Source organism: Myiozetetes cayanensis, unplaced genomic scaffold (genome assembly GCF_022539395.1).
Source record: "Myiozetetes cayanensis isolate MyiCay16 unplaced genomic scaffold, myiCay2020 scf2-11, whole genome shotgun sequence".
NCBI lineage: Eukaryota > Metazoa > Chordata > Aves > Passeriformes > Tyrannidae > Myiozetetes > Myiozetetes cayanensis.
Window position 1 is genome coordinate 10026041 of NW_026087411.1, and position 12747 is coordinate 10038787.

At 48.4% G+C, this 12747-nt stretch overlaps 1 protein-coding gene across 2 annotated transcripts in view; it reads right to left on the reverse strand.

Annotated features, from left to right (window-relative positions):
* SNAP25 (synaptosome associated protein 25) overlaps positions 1-9936 on the reverse strand; it is a 58693-nt gene extending 48757 nt beyond the window's left edge. The window contains exon 1 of one of the 2 annotated variants that reach the window (XM_050315016.1): positions 9772-9936. The gene's annotated coding sequence lies outside the window, so the exon portion shown is untranslated. The remainder of the gene's footprint in view (positions 1-9771) is intronic. The other variant, XM_050315015.1, reaches the window with a different exon arrangement.
* Positions 9937-12747: the final 2811 nt, after the last annotated feature.

Here is a 12747-nt window from a genome sequence, read left to right on the forward strand (position 1 = left end):
CCCACCTCGCAGTGGGATCTCATCACTTCTGATGATGCCCTTTTTATAGTCTACCGCTTTCATTCACTCTCATGTCTTCAGCTGTGAGGCAGTAATTTAACCCCCCATCTGGCGCTATTAATTTGCACTGATAACTTCACGTCTCTCCTAAAACAGCCTTCTATTTCTAACACGCTTGAAAAGAGTGCCTTTTTCAGGCTTTCTAGCAAAAAGAAAAAAAAAAAAGAAAAAGAAAGAAGTCTGGGCTTTGCCTTGTGATATCACAAACACTGCTTGGCTTTTATTTTCAATGGAAGTGCTGCAGAGCAAGTGCACGTCTCAAATACCGCAGTGAGTGGACAGCAGTTGTTATCCTTTTGCTCAGCTATTTGTCTCTGAGACACTGCAGGGGGACAGTTGTCCCAAATAATGCCATCCTGGTGTCTGTGTGTGTCTGTAAGGCTGAGACTGGCAGTGAGGGGGCACCTCTGCACCCCCTCTGCCTTGTGAAATGCAAAGATGGAACAGAAGGCTGTGGCTGCTAAAGGGATGCTGACTGGACACCAGGAGCGAGACTGTTTTATAACCTAACACTTCAAGGCACCTTTACAATGTCTCTATCAAAAACCTGAGTACTGATGTAAGTCTCTTGATGGAAGTCATTGGTGTGCTGATACGCAAAGAACAGCAAGAAAGAGAATTAATCAGAAAGTCCATCCTGTCCTTTCTCTTATTTTAGTCTGCTGGGGTTTGTCTTTTTTTGTGTGTTTGGGTTTGTGGGGTTTTTTCCATTTCCCTAGTTGTTTTATTCTCATTTTTATCCTCCTCTCCCCTTCTTCAGCTTTACTGGTTCAGTGGATCACTTTTTTGGTTAAGATAAAAGTAACTCTTCTAAGCTCAGGATTTGGCCTACCATGTTTTCCAATAGTGGAAAGCCTGGTTAAAGTTTTGAAAGGTCTCTGACTTCTCTACTACAGGCAGCTCATTGTTTTGAGAAATAGATTCTGGCTGCAAGCATGAATGGAAGAGCTCTTTGTCTGGAGAACAACTGAGTGTATATACAACACATTGCTTGGAAATGTCACCACAAAAACAGACTAGACCCCAAACAGAGGGTAAAGAAACTGAAATCTGTAAACAGCTCTGGAGTCTCACATTCTGTGCTTGAACATCTGATCTCCAGCATCATGGAGTGTGTCCTGGCCATTGGATCAGGGTCTTATCTCTTCACCTGCCAGGCTGGGGAATCTTTCAGAAGTTTTGTGAGTACTCTTCTATGTGCAAGTAAAGGCTTTCTGGGGGCAAGGAAAGAAAGACATATAATGGGATCCTGATTGGGAAAGAATGGGGCACTTAAGAATACAAACTCTAAAGAGGAAAACAAATGTTACTCCAGAAAGGAATAGGAGTAACCATGGGAGAATCACAGTATGGCAGCAGGAGAACTGCTCATCAATCTAAGTAGCAGTTTAATAACTTTGCAGATAAATGGTTGCATCCACAATAAAGAATTTATTGGATTTCACTGTTCAATTAAAAGCCATATATTGTCACATTCTTCACTGTGGGCAATTTTTGAAATCAAAACTGGATAATTGCGCTGCTGGAGAAGCAGTTAATATGGAGAAGCCCAGTAGCCTGTGGGATGTTCTGTCTTATAGGGTGTTCAGGTCACAGATGGGTAACCTTTTCTGGCCTCTCACTCAGTGAACCAGTCAAAGGAGAGGGAAGCTCTGGGGTCCTTGCAGCTGAGGGTGCTTATGGAGCAGGAGCTGGAGTGAGCTCTTCACCTCCACCTGTACTGTGTTCCTGTCTTCCTACTCTTTCCCTTCTGCCCCTTTGTGTTCTGGGTGGCCCGTTCCCTGTAATGCCTTGTCTGGCCATAGCAGCACACCAAGCCCCCTGTCCTGAATGGAGCTGAAAGGAATCTTTCCTCACATCTCCCTCCCTTGAGAAGGTGATTTCCCTCCAGAGCATCTGGAGAACACGATGAGGGCAGAGAGCTGAGTAAGATGAGGTAGCGCTGGGAGGAGACCCCAAACTCCAAGAACCACAAAGGCAGTGCATTTACTGAGGCCTCCAGAGGACGAGGGATGTTTTGCTCTTCTGTCACATGCTACCATCGATCAGCCTGCTTAATACTGTAACCTTAAGTACCCTGGGCACTAATCTGGAAATTGGGGTACTACAGTAGATAACACCTTTTTTGTGACGTCTGCAGCTCTCAGGTGTTCTTTTTTGTCAGCCTGTTAGAAGTGCACACCTGTTCTTGTTTACCGGGCTTACAAAACGGTTTTCAGAGCCTGAAATTTGCTTCAGGAGCAGCCGTTTTGTACTATTTCGAGCAGTTAATTAAGAAAAAGGGAACTAGGCGACACAACGATTTAAAATAATAAAACCCCTTTGCTAATATTGAAAACCTAAAGCCTGCAGATGGCCCTACTGTTGCGTTACAAAGGCGGTCTAGAGCATTTTCAATTCCACTTAGTGCACTCCTGGCGCCTCGAGGGTTTTTTCCACTGTCTCTTGACGTGCTCGTCTCTAAAATGAACTAAACCGACAGGCCTCTGCCACGGCAAAGAACCATCCAGGCCTTTTTTTTTTTCCCCCTCCTCTCTTTTCTCTTGCTAAATAAGAAAACCTCTTAGGAAAACCAGACTTGAAGAGACTTCTCAGGTCTAGTCTCCTGTGACCACCAACAGCTACGTCACATAATCCCCTCCGTGCATTCACTGAGCGCCATCTTAAAACCCTGTGCTGCTGTTGGCCTTCCTGCCCCTCGCTCCTGCCGTTGGTACGACAGAAGACATGTAATTTCAGGAGTTGCATATCCCAAGAACATGTTTTCAATGGCAAAAAACCTGTAGGAAATCCTCCAAAAGGCCAGGCCACCAGTACTGAGCAATTAACACAAACGCTTCTACGGCTGTTTGAAGTCAGGCAGCGAATTTAATTGGGTTCCCATCCTGTACTTTGTTTCTTGAGGCCTTTTCACACACCTGAGTGTCACTCACATGAATGCTCTCCAGAAAAGCAAACGTTTGGCTGAAATGCTCAAATGCTCACCAAATGTACCCTGGCTGTGTATTCAGCTGCTGCGTTAGCAGTTTGGAACCGGTGCTGCTGAAGGGAGAGAACTCAATCCCACCCTCCCCCGCAGCCCCAATGCAGCTCTGGTAAAAAGCACAGCTCTGGCAAACTCCTGGTCTTGTGTTAGGCATGATCAAAAGTGAGGATGTTGCATCTACCTTCTGGTCTGAGATCGCTTTCTTCCATTATTATCATGAATGTAATACAAAAAATCTGGGTTTATATGGCACCTTCCAGCCAAGCCTGTTACTAACTTATTATTCCCTGAAGGGAATAATCATATGTAGCACCCCCTCAATTGATAAGTAAATGATAACCACCTTTGTTAGGAGGATGTTGCATTTTAGGGGTATTAATCCTTACATCAGCAGCCCCAGGAAGTGGAAAACACTATGCCCTAACAGAAGTAAAAATATCTTTCCAAAGGTACTTATCCTACATCTGAAGCTGAGGAATGCAAACTAGAAGTTGTTTTAATATAATTTTTTTCTTCTGTGGATGGAGGTAGTTGAGGCACTGGACAAAGGTTAAATTTATGTAATGTGTGAGACTTGCACGTGAATCCAGATATTCTGGGTGCAGCCCCAGTGTTTTAATCACTAACCCACAATATCTGAGGTTCAGATGTTACTGAACTTCTCCAGTTCAATAAATTGCAAGAGCCTTTTACCATTCTCTGTGAGAACAAATTATTCCTAAGAGATGTCTGTGCCTAATAAACAGAGAACAGAAATTTCTCTCCTAACGATGTCGGTGGCTGACGGGGTCAGCGCTGAGCTCGGGGTGGGGTTTGTGTCCACGTGGGCACGGATGGTGCAGAGGCTCCAGGCGGGAGCAGCGCCGGGCTGAATGAACCAGCAATTCCCTGGTGCCTGCAGGAATGCAAGCCTGGCTAAATCCCTCTGGGGTGAATGGTGAGGTGCCTCAGGATGTGAATGAGGACCAGACTGAACCAAAAAATACTACAGCGGGGAGGAGAAAGAAAACTTCCATTTGCATCTAAAGCATGGTGAAGCTAATTTTAGGACCTTTTTATTTTAAAAGATGCTTAAATATGCATGGAAGGCTTCTGTTCCTGCTTAAAAAAGGAATCAATGAATGGTAACACTATTTTGACAGATCAGCTCTATTGAGGTATACTTTTGTTTCATGAAATTTTTAGAGTAGCTGGAGGAAATATATTTACCTCTGTAAGGCAGATCAAGGAACTGGCATCTGCACAGTTCCACTGGGAACTATAATTTCCATGAGAGGTAAAAAGAACCAAAGGAAACGTTGGCATATCCTCCAAATAACTGGTTTATACAACAGGAAAAACAAAATTACTACTTCTGCTACTACTGTATTGCAATTCAGAATCAGAATTCCTCTCCTTCGAGTGGAGAGTAAATATAACAAATAAATATATCATGACAAACAGCAGAGCTGTGAAGTGATCAGAGCCTTTAGATCCTCTTCACTTCAGTCTTCTGGTGTGTTTGACAGGCTAGTGACTGTGAAAGCCTTTGGAGATTTGCTGCCTGGCATTTTCAGACAGGGAACGCTACTGAGAAGATGTGGGAGATGGAAGTGATCAATGTAAAATTACAAACGTGCCCTACCAAGCACTCTGCAGTGCCTTGTATGTGCACCTCGCTGATAATGGGCAGGTTTGGAGTAAAAAATAGCAAATCTTGCATTCATTTCCAAAGTCACCTCCATGAGGCATCCTCTTGTAATATCTAGGATATAAATTTGAGCTGTTAGCACTGACACAGGCTATGATAACTATCATTTTGCTCATGGATTCTACCAGTAAACTCTGGCACAATAACTTTGTTCTATCAAAAGCACAAAGAAAGCTATAATTATAGTGAAAACATATAAAAGCAGTTCCCCTCTTTCTCTTTTAGAAACATGGTACAGTGAAACTCGGCTTTGCTTTCTTTTATGCTTCTAATCTATGTCTCAAACATTAGGAATGTTGCCTTAAACACTTGATGGAAGAAGCATCATTTTCCTGTGTATTTATTGGAATGCAGGAAAACCTCACACGACTTCTCAGCTTGAAAGGAAAACAGATGCCTACTGCTGGGAACCTCTGACTTTTTCTGCACTGAGGGAAAAACTCAGCCGTGTCCTGGGTTTTACACCACAGAAAAAGTTCTGCCGGTGTTATGTACCAGCAGAGTGCAGCAGAACCCAACCTGAAATAGAGGCACAGCGTGCAGGATTCCTCCTCTGCTGCCTCATCGCTGCTCAGTGTCACCACCGGGGAGGCAGAGTGACTGTGTGAACCTCAGCTCTGAGGAACTCTGACAGCGGAACCGGGCTGGGGAAAAATAGGGTTTTGGGGGGGAAGGGGTGGTGGCATTTCAAGTGACTTCTATTTTTAGAAGAGCTGCTCCTTCAGCAAATACATCCATTTCGGGTTTAAAACATGAATGGAGAGTCCCAGCTCTGGAGCTTATCTGCCTGTCTATAGCACAGCACTCAGTTATGCTAATCACACTAATTAACAATGGGGCCCAATATTAAGTTAAATCCCATTTAAAAAAAAAAAAAAAGGAAATAGAGTATTGTTAGCTCTAAAAAAAATAAATTAAAAATCTATTCAATAGCGAAATAGAGCATAGATTGGTCAGCAATAACTTTCAGCTTTCAAAGGGCAGGAACAGCCATGATTAATTACTTGGTATTTCCTTCTTCTCCTCCCAGTGCTTGCAGTAGAATTCAGCCTTTCCCGGTGAGGGAGATAAGATACCATATCTCTCATTATTAAAAGAAAAAGAAAGAAAGAAAATAAAAAGGTTATAATGCAATGATTGCATTCTCTTTAGAACTACTGAGTGCCAGCATATTTCAGAGGGGACATGTACACAGCACTTGCTTCCCTCTGAAAAACCTGAACTCCTCAACATCCAGTTGCAAGTCCCACAAAATGATATGCAGGGAAGTATTTTCCTTGATTTCAGCTGACTTTGGATTAGACTCCTTGGAATAATCAAAATCAGAAGTCGACAATCATCAGGGTCCTAATGCCTGAGTTTGTGTGCCTTTCATCCTGGTGGTCTTTAGCAGGAATCAAAAGAGGACTGTAGCTCAGCACGAAGATGAGGAAATAGCAAGTGAGCAAAATGAAAGATATAAAGGCAAAGCTAAATTTCCCTCTAAAATAACAGGGCAAGTAGTTCAAACAGTTCCCCTAGGCCATTCAATTCCACTTCTGAGTCTCACAGTGTCAGCTGTGGGGCCATCACAAAGCAGGAGGAGATATTTTGAGCCTATGAAGTTGACTTGTCTTTGTGCTTAGTGGAAAGGAAAGTCCTAGAAAATTTAGTGGGATGTGGGACAGCGTATTGAAAACTGTGATCTGATGAGAGGCAGATTTGGCTGGTGGGAGTGTGTGTATCTAAGCATTTGTGGAGGGAGTAACAAGGGGGTGACAGACAAGAACTAGGAATATCACTTGTGTGTTTTGGAGAACTGCTGTTTGCAATAATGATGCAGCAAGCTAAATCTGCAAGGTCAGTAGGCAAGAAAGCCAGAGTTAAAGATACCACTGAAGGCTCAAAAATAATGAGCTAGAAAGAAATAAACTATTCTTTGACAACTTATGGCCTCAACAAACTATATCCAGCACTCCCAGGAGCAGATATATGAGCCCTAGTGCCCGCTCCAAAGTCCAGCTTCCTAGAGGTAATCCTGATCTGTCCAAGATCTGCATCCTGCTGCAGCTCTCAAGCAAAGCATTATTCTTGTCTCTGCTGGATGCTCTAAAACAGCTGAACAAGTCTCTTGTTACAGCTTGCCTGGCACTGGCCCAGCCCAGAGGTGACTGCATTGGTAGCAGGGCATGAAACTCCACAGACAGAAAAATGCACTCTGCCCAGTGCAAGTTGCGAAGTCAGTCTGCGTTTATTGTGGCTGTACCCAGCTTAGAACCCCAGAAAGCTCTGAAATGAGTGTGTGTGTGTGTGTGTATAAATATCTGCAGATAAAAGTACCGTCCTTATGTTATAAAGAGTTATGACAGAGATTTGAGAAAAAAATTACAAGAAAAAGAGTAGTTGTGTGACAGTGAGCCAAAGCAAAGGTAAAACAGCTTCTTCCCTTCATTCCTGAGAGGAGAAATCATTAAAAAGAGTGTGCCCTACACTGTGCCATATCCTTTCCATTTTTCCCCAAGGGTTGCTACAAATGCAGCAGCTGTAGCCTTGTGACACACAGACATAAAAATCGCTGAAGTTGTTCACGCTGACAGGAAAGTATTTTGGTTTGTTACCTCTCTCAGTTAAAGCAGCACAAGCATTAGGTACAGACAGTGCTTTTATTTGCCTTAGCACTTCAATCTTGCTATTTGTTGCCATACCTAAAGCATAGGGAGCATCCCTTGACCTGAAAAGCAGCTCCCACCTCCAGTGCAATAAATCTGCACATTGGAGCTGCGTCTCATTAGGTGTGTTTTTAGGGTTCAGTACTGGCTGGATTCTGCTGTTCTTTCTTTCACTGCCCCCATGAGTTCAGTGGACACAGAGCCTGGTCCCGAGGGCTCTTGGAAATGCCACTGTGATTTTCTAGTTAGATTTGGAAAGAAACTTAAGCTGCATTTATTTGGGGGTTGCTATTTAGCTGCATTTTGTTTCATAACGTGGTGAGTTTCTGCAACTCCTCCTGACTTCGGAGGCAGCCTCAAGCTTTTGCTTTTGCAAATCGGGCCTGCCTGCACCTTTGGTTTGGTCAACTCTGTTATCTTTTTGGCACTCATCCGAGGGATCAAACTCTTTAGTGGTCACCTCCTGGCTGACCCCTTCTGCGCTACGCAGCAGCAATGGAAAACCACTGCTGCTTTTCCCTGGACTGGAGTCCCTGCCCATGATGCAGGGACATGCAGGGAGATGGGGGCCTAGGAGACAGTCACTTCCCCATAGCTACAATCCCTCGGAGCACTCAATTCCCATATGGCTCCATCCCTTCCCTTGCCACCTACAGGGGTGGCTGCCCCACACCATTCTCATGCTGCTGTGGTCGGTGCGGGAGCAGCTCCATGCCCAGAGCTGGGACAAGAGGTGGGGGATGTGGGACGGGCATGTCCTTGCGGATGCTGCGGCCGGGGCTGGCAGCAGACGGGTACGGGTTGTGGGGCTGCTCCGCCACCCCCGGGCTGCACCGCAGACCAGCCCCCCCTCAGCCCCCGCTTTTCAGCTGGGAACGAAACCAGCAGCAATTATTCAAGCCAAGCACGTAAATCTGGCAGATCCCGCGGCCCCGCTTTGACGCAGCTACGCAGCGCAGTGTCTGGACACGCAGCCCAATCCCCCTTTTCTCCCCTTGTTTATTCGCCCCGCAGAAAAAGCAGCGAAGTTACCAACTTCGCCGCACCGAGGGGTTCGGGGAGGCTGCGGTGCCGGGGAGCGGGAAGGACGGGCGGAGGGAACATCGCCGGGGGAGCGGGGCCAGGAGCCGTGACGGGGCAGCCCGCGTTACATAAGGCGGCGGCTCCGCACCGCTCCGCAGCGCGGAGAGCGGGGAGGGGAGGCCGGGACGGAGCTCAGCCCCCTCTCGCCCCACCGCACAGGGGCACCGGAGCCCGCGGCACCGGGTGCCCGAGGAGCCCGAGGGGCAGCGGCGCCAAGGGCAGGGCGCGGAGGGGCCGGAGCGCGGAGCCGCCGCGGGCGCGGGGAAGCCCCGGGGGGCGGCCGGTGATCCCCGCGGGCACTGCCCGGCCCCGGAGGGACCCCGCGGGCTGCGGGTTACGTAACCCCCCGGTTCCCTTACACAAACACCTCGCCGGGCAGAGGGGCCGAAGTGCCAAGCGCCCATTAATTTCAGGAACTAAAGCTATTTGCCGTTTTTTATCATTGTTATTCTTTTTTAATTTTATTTCCCCCCTCTTCGCCCAGTTCGCTGCACAACCACAACTGCTCCTGCCCGCGGTCCTGTCCTGGAATGAGCGAGTCGGGAATCGCTTCCCAATCCCGTGCGGCGCGGCGGGGTCTGTCCGGGGGGGTAGCCCCGGGGCGGGGGGCGCGGAGCCGCAGGGCGCTGCAGCACGGCCGCCCCCGCGGCCGCCGGGGGGGCTCCGCCGCGGCTCCCGCGCCGCTCTCCGCGGTGCTGAACACACACATATATGTGTATATATATAAATATTTTTATATATTTATATATAGAGATATATACATACACACACACACACAGGCACACACACACAGGCAGAAACACACAAGCACACACACATATATATATACAGACACACACACAAACACACACACACGGATATCCCCCCCGGTCCCGGCGCGGCCCCGGCGCTGTCCGCGGTGCTGAAGCGCCGCCGCAGCCCCGACGCGGTGCGGGCGCTGCAGTGCCCCGGGTGGCACAGCCCGGTCCGGCCCTGCAGCGCAGAGCGTCCGCACACCCTTCTTCCCGCTCCGAGCTGGGAATGGCGCTGGTTCCCCTTCTCCTCCGACCTTCCCTTCCCCGCCGGCCTCCTGCCGCCCGTACGGCCGAGAGGCACAGCCCGGCTGCCTGCAGCCGGCGATGAGGCTGGCGGCGAAATTACCCCCCTCTCCCTGCCTTCCTCCGTGCCCGCAGCAGCCCGGAGGCTGGAAACAAAAACAGCCGAACGGGTCCCTCTTTAAACATATCCTTTTTTTTCCCGTTTCATTTTCGTTGATGCCCCCCCCGTTCATCCCCTGGATGCCCGCGGTGGTGTGCCCCCTTTACCTGTGCCGATGGGAGCGCGGCGCGGCGGGGTCGGCGGGTCGGTGCGGCCGCTGGCCGGGAGGCAAGGACAGGCGCTGCTGACCTCCGCGGGGCTCCTTCTTCAATGGAGCGGGAGCCGTGCCCTCATCAAAGATGGCCGTCCGCTCCTACGTCAGCAGCTTTTAATAGCCGTCCCCGGCGGGGGGAGCGGGAGGGGGCAGAGCGGGCCGGGCGCGCTTGAGTCATCGCCGCCGCACCGCTCCGCGCTCCGCCGGCCCCGCCGCCTCCCGCCGCCGCCTCCCCGCCGAAGGGGTCGGGGCAGGGGGCTGAGCGCGGCCGCTGGGCCGGGGAGGGGGGAGAGGGCAGCGACTCCCGCAGCAGCGATTCCCTCCGCCAAGGGGTGGTCCGAAGAGGGTATCCCTCTGAAGTCCCCGGTACTCCATATATGGCCAATCTACGTGGGCTTCTATTTTTATGTGTGAATTCTTCCTCCTTCTCCCCTCTTTTTATGTGTCAGAATGTCCTGCCGGGGGTCTGGGTGTGTTAATCTGGTTATTCCCCCCCTCTCCCCCCTCCTCCCGCCTAAGTAAGAGCAGCCAAACGCAAGGAAATCCATGGATGAGGGCATGTGTTGTAACTGATCATTTGAGGGACAGGTTAAAAAAAGAGAGAAATTAAAAATAAACAAAAGCCTGAGCACCTACACTCACAGAGCAGAGTGAACACATCCCACTGCTGCCGAGGAGGGAAACGGTAGCTCTGTTCCAGGAAAGAGCCTGGCTGATTTATCATGGATTAATTAAAATATTCATTCAGAGCGTACCTAATTTGGAGCAAATGGAGCTGTCTCCAGTGTGATTTCTAATGGGAAGGAAATCCTTTCATTTCATACAAAACCGTGTATGTTTGTAAAATTTATCTCTTAATGGGGAATTTAATGAAGGATGGGGATTGCAGCCGAAGTGCGATGCTCCCTTTCGTAACCTCAGTCATCCTTTCCCTGTCATGCCACAAGCCTTGGTGCGTTCATTTATGGAACCATCCAGACCTACAGATGCCTCCCTCTCCCCTGTCTGAGCCTCTCCTGTGAGCAATAACCGAGCACTGGCTGCGTTTAACTCCGACACCCTGGTACAAGGCTTTTCTAAACAGTCTGTGGATGACACAGAGTCAAAACATCAGTCCCGCATTAGCGATAATTCCATCCTCATCCCTCCCCCCTCCCCCTTTTGCCAAGGCAAGGAAAACCGGAAGAGAGGGAAGACGATGCAGCTGTATTTTGGAGCGCGCTCCTCTCGTGTTATGGTTGTATCGGCGTGGGGGAGGGACGGGGAGGGGAGGGAAGGGAAAGCGCGGGGGAGAAGGAGAGAGAACTGCGGGTGATTCCTCCTCCCCTGCTCTGTAGTTCCCCACAGAAAAACGTGACTGTAGATCGTGCTTTGTGAGTCTCACCCTCTCCTACGAAAATATGTCCTTCAGTCTCATTTGAAGGGAAGCAATCAAAAGTTTGCTAAATATACGGCAAAGGAATTCTCAGGCAAGAGGGGCTTCCTGCTGCATTAGAGTGTCTAATGAGCTGTGCACACGGAAACCGCAGGGAAGGAGGGAACCTGTCAGGTTTAAGGGCTGTAAACACAGATTTACAGCATCAGATTAACGCTATACAGACACCCCCCTCTCCAGGTGAGGGATCCGGAACAGCAGCCTGACTGGGAAGCAGATTTAGCGTCATAAACGACAATTTGGGAAAACAAACCTTTCCCGGCCGGCTCACGCACGGGTTAACCGTGCCCAGCGCTTGGGTTAGGTGTGCACTGCAGATGGCAGGAGGAATCCCAGAGTGAGCCCCGATCTGAAACCCAGGCTGTCTGTGCGAGTTCCAAGCACACGCAGAAAGTTAAAAAGGAATTTTCAGTCAGACAGCTTGTCTGATAGGTGCTTTTGAAATAAAGTATGATTTTTGAAGGGAGCAATGCTAGTACTTATTAATAATTCATCCTAACGGTAGATAAGGGAAGGAAAAGAGAAATTATAAACTGCTGTTTTGACTAAGCCACCAGCACTGCAAAATGCTGGCTGGGTTTGGATTCAGCCCAATAACGCCTTTGAGAAGAATTTCAGTCTGTTGGATACCAGCAGGGATGAATTTGGCTCCTTTTATCGAAAGCCAGGGAGGAAAATGCAGTGAAGGCAAAATAAAATGCAGCATAACTTGGGGAAAGAGGGATAAGGGATGGAAAAAGGAAGGGAAAGCAGGGAGGGAGTGGGAGCAGGATAAAAGGTAGATTTCCAGTGAGCAAACTGTGCTCAATTTAAGATTCATTTTCAAGCTCTGCTGCAGCAGAAATCACGTATTTTAATAAAACAACATAGGGCAAAATCATTAAATAGATCATAAGCATCACCTAAGTAAGCTTAGTAGGAACAACCACCTTTCCTACAGTTATTCTGAAAATGAGTGGGGGAAGGGATATATCCTGTGTCATTCAGGAACACGAATGCCTCTATCCTGGGAGATGCAGAGGGGGGCAGCCTTTTGCACCAAAGCACTAGGATTTCTGTCGCAATAAGTGCTACTAAGCAATTTTAGCTGATTCTTTATCGTCTTTTGAGGATGGTTTAAAAAAAGACAAAAAGGAAAAAGTACATGGGGATTTTTTTTTTTTTTTTACTCTATCCCACAGTACTTGTACACTCATTTCACACTGTGCACAGGAGAGCTGTGAGAAGCAAAGCCTGTAAATGAGGAAGGAGGAGATAGAAAACCGGAATTTGGTCTAAGAATGATTCAGCTCATTCCTAATTATTCAGGCAAATATTCAGCAGGCTGAACAACTGGTACCTGTGGGCACAGCCCATGAATAATGAGACAGGGAACACACTTTGCTGTATGAGAGGGACATGATGTGGGTTCCCACGTTACCAGCCAGGAGAGCCAGCAAAGGGCAGAGCAGGCAGAGCCTGCAGCAGGTTCAGAGGAGGAAAGAGCAGCCCTTG